This window comes from Oryx dammah, unplaced genomic scaffold, assembly GCF_014754425.2.
Source record: "Oryx dammah isolate SB20612 unplaced genomic scaffold, SCBI_Odam_1.1 HiC_scaffold_23, whole genome shotgun sequence".
NCBI classification, from domain to species: Eukaryota; Metazoa; Chordata; class Mammalia; order Artiodactyla; family Bovidae; genus Oryx; species Oryx dammah.
In genome coordinates, this window is record NW_024070207.1 from 124,306,149 (window position 1) to 124,314,351 (window position 8,203).

Genomic DNA, 8,203 nt, shown 5'->3' on the forward strand with positions numbered 1-8,203 from the left:
AGGAATCCAAATTGGAAAAGAAAAAGTAAAACTCTTACTGTTTCCAGATGACATTATCCTCTACATAGAAAATCCTAAAGACTCTACCAGAAAATTACTAGAGCTAATCAATGAATATAGTAAAGTTGCAGGATATAAAATCAACACACAGAAATCCCTTGCATTCCTATACACTAATAATGAGAAAGTAGAAAAAGAAATTAAGGAAACAATTCCATTCACCATTGCAATGAAAGAATAAAATACTTAGGAATATACCTACCTAAAGAAACTAAAGACCTATATATGGAAAACTATAAAACACTGATGAAAGAAATCAAAGAGGACACTAATAGATGGAGAAATATACCATGTTCATGGATCAGAAGAGTCAATGTAGTGAAAATGAGTATACTACCCAAAGCAATCTACAAATTCAATGAAATCCCTATCAAGCTACCAGCAATATTTTTCACAGAACTAGAACAAACAATTTCAAGATTTGTATGGAAATACAAAAATCCTCAAATAGCCAAAACAATCTTGAGAAAGAAGAAAGGAACTGGAGGAATCAACCTGCCTGACTTCAGGCTCTACTACAAAGCCACAGTCATCAAGACAGTATGGTACTGGCACAAAGACAGAAATATAGATCAATGGAACAAATAGAAAGCCCAGAGATAAATCCACACATGTATGGACCCCTTATCTTTGACAAAGTAGGCAAGAATATACAATGGAGTAAAGACAACCTCTTCAACAAGTGGTGCTGGGAAAACTGGTCAACCACTTGTAAAAGAATGAAACTAGATCACTTTCTAACACCATACACAAAAATAAACTCAAAATGGATTAAAGAGCTATACATAATACCAGAAACTATAAAACTCCTAGAGGAGAACATAGGCAAATCACTCTCCGACATAAATCACACCAGGATCCTCTATGATCCACCTCCCAGAATTCTGGAAATAAAAGCAAAAATAAACAAATGGGATCTAATTAAAATTAAAAGCTTCTGCACAACAAAGGAAACTATAAGCAAAGTGAAAAGACAGCCTTCATAATGGGAGAAAATAATAGCAAATGAAGCAACTGACAAACAACTAATCTCAAAAATATACAAGCAACTTACGCAGCTCAATTCCAGAAAAATAAATGACCCAATCAAAAAATGGGCCAAAGAACTAAATAGACATTTCTCCAAAGAAGACATAAGGATGGCTAACAAACACATGAAAAGATGCTCAACATGACTCATTATTAGAAATGCAAATCAAAACCACAATGAGGTACCACTTTACACCAGTCAGAATGTCTGAGATCCAAAAGTCTGCAAGCAATAAATGCTGGAGAGGGTGTGGTGAAAAGGGAACCCTCCTACACTGTTGGTGGAAATGCAAACTAGTACAGCCACTATGGAGAACAGTGTGGAGATTCATTAAAAAATTGCAAATAGAGCTGCCTTATGACCCAGCAATCCCACTGCTGGGCATACACATGGAAGAAACCAGAATTGAAAGAGACACTTGTACCCCAGTGTTCATTGCAGCACTGTTTATAATAGCCAGGACATGGAAACAACCTAGATGTCCATCAGCAGATGAATGGATAAGAAAGCTGTGGTACATATACACAATGGAGTATTACTCAGCCATTAAAAAGGATACATCTGAATCAGTCCTAATGAGTTGGATGAAACTGGAGCCAATTATACAGAATGAAGTAAGCCAGAAAGAAAAACACCAATACAGTATACTAACACATATATATGGAATTTAGAAAGATGGCAATGATGACCCTGTATGCAAGACAGCAAAAGAGACACAGATGTGTAGAGCGGACTTTTGGACTCTGTGGGAGAGAGAGAGGGTGGGATGATTTGGAAGAATGGCATTGAAACATGTATCCTATCATGTAAGAAACGAATCACCCGTCTATGTTCGATACAGGATACAGGATGCTTGGGGCTGGTGCACGGGGATGACCCAGAGAGATGTTTTGGGGAGGGAGGTGGGAGGGGGGTTCATGTTTGGGAACACATGTACACCCGTGGTGGATTCATGTCAATGTATGGCAAAACCAATACAGTATTGTAAAGTAAAATAAAGTAAAAATAAAAATTAAAAGAAATAAAAAAATAAAATGATAATACGAATATATATATATATATATATATATATATATATCGATAAGTACCTTAAATGTAAATGGATTATATGCTCCAACCCAAAGACACAGATTGTCTGAATGGATACAAAATCAAGACCCATATATATGTTGTCTACAAGAAACCCACTTCACACCTAAAGACACATACAGACTGAAAGTGAGAGGATGGAAAAATATATTCCATGCAAATGGGAAGCAAAAGAAAGCTGAAGTAGCAATCCTCATATCAGACAAAATAGACATTAAACAAAAAAAGATTACAAAAGATAAGGAAGGACACTACATAATGATGAAAAAGGGAAAAAGAACAAAAAACATTGAAGCAAACAGTCTTTAAACAGTGGGTCTAATTACTAGGTATTTTTTAAAGTAGAGGCTTAAAGATAAGTAAACAAAGCAAGAATTATGTATCAAAACCAAGTCCTATGTTCACATTCAAATAGGAGAAAAGATGATTTTATACAAAAAAAAAAAGAAGAAAAAAACGGCACACCCTCATCTTTTCATCTCCCCGTCCCTGGAATTCAGAATTTTGAGTCAATGTTAAACTGAGATCATGGGTGAATTTCTTCTTCAATTGTATTTTTCTGGCAAATTTACATTTTCTGTTATGAGCATGTACTAATTTTTAATAGTTACACAGTATCTTTCTCAAAGTAAGGATATATCTGGATTTTTAAAATTACATTCATAAGCATTCTTCTCTTTCTCCATGATAGGGCAGCAAAAGTACAGGAAATATTTATTCATACCCACATTTACATATGAGAGAATACATCTGGATTTTATAAATTATATTCATAAGTATTCTATTTCTCCATGAAAGAACAGCAAAAGCACAATAAATGTTTATTCATACCCAAATATACTCTGAAGAGTCCTTGGACTGCAAGGAGGTCAAACCAGTCAATCCTAAAAGAAATCATTCCTGATCCAGAGGGATGATGTGGGGTGGGAGGTGGGAGGGGGGGTTCATAAAAAAAATAATAATAAATAAATAAATAAAAGAAATCATTCCTAAATATACATTGAAAGGACTAATGCTGAAGCTGATACTCCAACACTTTGGCCATTGTGGCCCCATGAACTGCAGCACACCAGGCCTACAGGAGACATACAGATGGCTAAAAAACACATGAAAACGTATGTCAGATAACAGGATTAGCCAGAAGGTTTTCGGGAAGAAGAAACTGTCCTCAAGCAGGATACATTGTTATATAATCCCTAGTACAGAGTTTAAACTGAGTTGTTTGTTGTGTATCATCAGTTCCAGGCTTAAAGGAAAAAAAAAAAAAGAAACATTTTATGTGTCAAAGACTAAGAAATGCAGAGGGGAAAAAAAAATAAAAACATGTGTCTTTTCTTCCTCCTTTAGAGCTCCGGACCCATATTTGCACTTTGAGGGCCCCAGAACCCTTTCTCCTCTTTGGGGAACCCAGACTTCTTATCAAGTTGCTTATAAACTGACAACTCTCACCACCAAGTGTGTGTCTCCTCCCTAACTGATCATCAACCTGCTCACCCACCCACCAGCCAAGCACAGCTCTGTCACTTAGGAACACACAGATTGGTCCCACCCTACCTCCATCCATACCAGGTGAGCAGACAGACCACCCCAGCTATATCCATGTCAGGTCACCACTCAGATCACTCCAACTCCATCCATGCCAGGTCAGGACACAAACCACCCCAGCATCATCCATGCCAGGTCAGCACACACACCACCTCACATCCATCTATGCCAGGTCAGCTCACAGGCCACAACCGTCCATCCATGCCAGGTAAGCACAGAGACCACTACAGCTCCACCCTTTTCAGGTCAACACTCAGACCACCCCACATCAATCCATGCCAGTTCAGCACACAGACCAATCCACCTGCATGCATGCAAGGTCAGCACATGGACCACCCTATGCCCCTCTGTGCCAGGTCACACACACACCACACAGCTCCATCCGTGCCAGATCAGCACACCGACCACCCCACCTCCATCCATGCCAGTGCACAGACCACCCCAGCTCCATCCCTGCCAGGTCAGCACACAGACCACCCGAGCTCAATGCATGCCAGGTCAGCACACAGACCATCCCAGCTCCATCCATGCCAGGTCAGCACACAGACCACCCCAGCTCCATCCATGCCAGTGCACAGACCACCCCAGCTCCATCCATGCCAGTGCACAGACCACCCCAGCTCCATCCATGCCAGTGCACAGGCCACCCCACCTCCATCCATGCCAGGTCAACACACAGACCACCTGAGCTCAATCCATGCCAGGTCAGCACACAGACCACCCCAGCTCCATCCATGCCAGTGCACAGACCACCCCAGATCCATCCATGCCAGGTCAATGCACAGACCGCCCCAGCTCCATCCATGTCAGGTCAGCACACAGACCACCCCAGCTCCATCCATGCCAGGTCAGTGCAGAGACAACCCCAGATCCATCCTTGCCAGGTCAGCACACAGACCATCCCACCTCCTATCCTGGCAGGTCAGCACACAGACCACCCCAGCTCCATCCCTGCCAGGTCAGCACACAGACTACCCCAGCTCCATACATGCCAGGTCAGTGCACAGACACCCCAGCTCCATCCAGCAAGGTCAGCTCACAGACCATGGCACCACTATCCCTCTGACTGATAAGGATAAGAGGCTTATGGAAGCTTTCTCATGGGAGAGACTGACTGTGGATGAAACTGGGGGTTGTTCTGATAGGCAGGGCCATGCTCAGTAAATCTTTAATCCAAAGTGACAAAATGGCAGAGTAGAAGGACATGTGCTCAACTTCTCCTCTGAGAATTCCAAAATACAACTCTCTGCTGAACAACCATCAAAAGGAGAATGTTGGATCCCACCAAAAAAAGATACCCCACGTCCAAGGGCAAAGGGGAATCCCCAACAACATGGTAGGAGGGGCAAAATCTCATTTAGAATCAAACCCCATGCTGGCCAGAGACACTTGGAGGGGTCAAACAAAATCTCCTGTGTACCAGGACCCAGAGGCCCCACAGAGACTGACCAGACCTACTTTTGAGTAAGTTTGAGCATCTCCTGTGGAAGTGTGGGTCAGCAGTGGCTGCAGTAGGGGCAGGGGCTCTAGCTGCAGGAGACCTGGGTGTGGCATAAGCCCTCTTGGAGGAGGTCACCATTAACCCCACCATAGAGATGCCGAGCAGAAGACCCAAAAACTGCAGAACAATTATACGAAAAAAATTCTCTTACTGTTAAGAAAGTTCTAGGACCCACAACAGATTTTCCAACATGGGGATCTGACCAAGGGACTGAGAATTCCCAGGGAATTAGACTTTGGAGGCCAGTGAGGTTTGATTACAGAACTTCCAGAGCATTGGGGAAACAGACTCTTGGAGGGCACAAACAGAACCTTGTGCACGCCAGGGCCCAGGAGAAAGAAGCAGTGTCCCCAAAAGAGACTGACCCAGACTTGCCTGTGAGTGTCGAGGAGTCTCTGGTGGAGGCGTGGGTTGCCAGTGGCCTGCTGCAGGGTCAGGGGCACTGAGTTCAGCAGTGTGTGCATGGGATCTTTTGAAGGAGGTCTCCATTGCTTCATTACCTCCACCATACTTTGGTCTCAGGTCAAACAAAAGCCATGTTGACGGGCATTCAATATTCAAAAGGTCCAAGGGTTTCTAAGTAAAGAACAACTGATCTCCTGGAGTCTCCTGGGGGGTCATCAAAAAAGAATTCATAACTGGGTAGACTGCCAAAAAGCCAATTATAACAGATTCCTTTAACTCATGCATTAAAAAAAAAATCAGATGAGATGATGTCAACATTTCTAAATATCAGGGAAGGGTGCTCAGTTTCACCTCACACCACCAATCAGAATGGTGACTATCAAGCACTCCACAAAGATTAAATCCACCAGATGCCATGAAGAAAAGTGATCCCTCCCCCTCTGTTGCTGTAAATGAAAATAGGTGAAAGCCACTATGGAGGACAGAATGGACATGCATCAACAGTGAAAATGAAAATGAAATTAGAATATCCCTCAAACCATACACAAAAATAAACTTCAAAGAAGATAAAGATCTAAATGTAGGATGCTGCTGCTGCTGCTAAGTTGCTTCAGTCGTGTCTGATTCTGTGCGGCCAGATAGATGGCAGCCTACCAGGCTCCCCCGTCCCTGGGATTCTCCAGGCAAGAACACTGGAGTGGGTTGCCGTTTCCTTCTCCAATGCATGAAAGTGAAAAGTGAAAGTGAAGTCGCTCAGTCGTGTCCAACTCTTCGCCACCCCATGGACTGCAGCCTATCAGGCTCCTCTGTCCATGGGATTTTCCAAGCAAGAATACTGGAGTGTGTTGCCATTGCCTTCTCCGAATGTAAGATGGATATTATGCAATTTTGAGGACAATATATGGGGGACATGCTGTAACATCAATTCCACCAAGTGTGCCTAGAATAATGAAAAACAAACCAAAACTAAGAAAACAGGACTGAATTAACCTTAAAAGCATTTGCACAGCAAAAAAAAAAAAAAACTAAATGAACGAGAAAGACGTCCTCAGAATGGGAAAAAAAAATATTTGCAAACAAAGACGTCCATAAGGAATAAAGAAGATGGGGTACACAGACACGATGAACCATCACTTGGCCACAACAATCAGGAAAGAATGCCATGGGCGGCCTCAGGATGAAAGTTGACATGATCATAGCAAGTGAGGTGAGGGGGACAGGGAGGGATATTAACATAAGATATCACTTGTAGCTGGGATCTAACAATGGATACAGATGATCTTCTTTAAAAAGAGAAACAATCTCACAGACTCAGAAAAGGATCAGTGGTCCCCAGGAAGAAAAACAAAACTGTGTGACAGGTAGTAATGAACGGATTCAGTCTAACATAGGGAGGCTAATATTATCTTTAAAAGTATCTACCAGAAACCACTGTGTAAACAGGAATCTTATTGAACACTCTGTAGCATCCTATATCAGAAAAGAACCTGGAAGAGAAGATATACACATCTATGTACAAGTGAATCAAGTTGCTGTTGATTCAAAAGGAAAAAAAAATCCCACAACCTTGTCATTCAACTACATACGCCAATTCAAATTAGGAAATAAAAGTATAAAAAAGGAATCAGAAAGGCTGACTCTACTGCCCTCAGGACATGGTGACCTGGATGGTGTCACATCCTTGAAGCCTGAGCTGGTTTTGGTCCCATGACTGGAGGGCCTCAGTGCAGATGGAGCTGGGAGCATGTGTCAGGAAATGTGACCCCACAATGGACCTGGGGTGCCTCCTTCCCTCTGCATGAGCACCCAATCTCCAGATGCAGGTGGAACCTCATGCAGAGAAACCAAGCTTATATCACCCAAGAATTGATGGAGCCTCCAGACTTGAACAGGTTTGCAAGGTCCCCTGGCCACTCTATGTCCCCTAGGCTGGGGTTCCTACCTCCAGCCTCCATCCTTAGGGTCACCCCACCTACAGATGACAGCACCCTCTGCAGAGTGGTGTCCACAAACTAGGATGTGTCCTGGGGACGGGGAAAGGGGAAGGAGAAATGACACTCAAGCCTCGGCACATTCCACTCTAGCTGACAATCAATAAACAGAGTTTTCCATGAACCTCAGTGACTGAGGACCAGAGTGGGGCAGTAAGCAATGTTGTTTCCTTAGAACCGTCTTCCAGAAAAAAAAACATTAAACCTAATTCTGCTTGGCTCTTCATATTCACAAGGCCTGGGGAACTGTAAATGACCTCTCCTTTCCAGTGATGTCCCGGGGTAGATCATCAGATGGGAATTCAAATAGGGCCACCTTTTGAGAAAACAATGTCAAGAGATAAACTGAAGTCACTCTGTACAGTATCAAAAAGCACCTGGAAAGTTCGTCCAGCTCCCTCTGTATTCAGTTCAGTTGCTCAGTTGCATCCTACTGTTTGCAATCCCATGGACTACAGCATGCCACTGTGTATTAAATCCACGCAAATCAAAACTCCCATGAAAAATCCCCTCCCATAGGTCAGAGTGGCCAATGTCTAAAAATCTACAGAGAATAGGGGCTGCAGAGGATGGAGGCAAAAG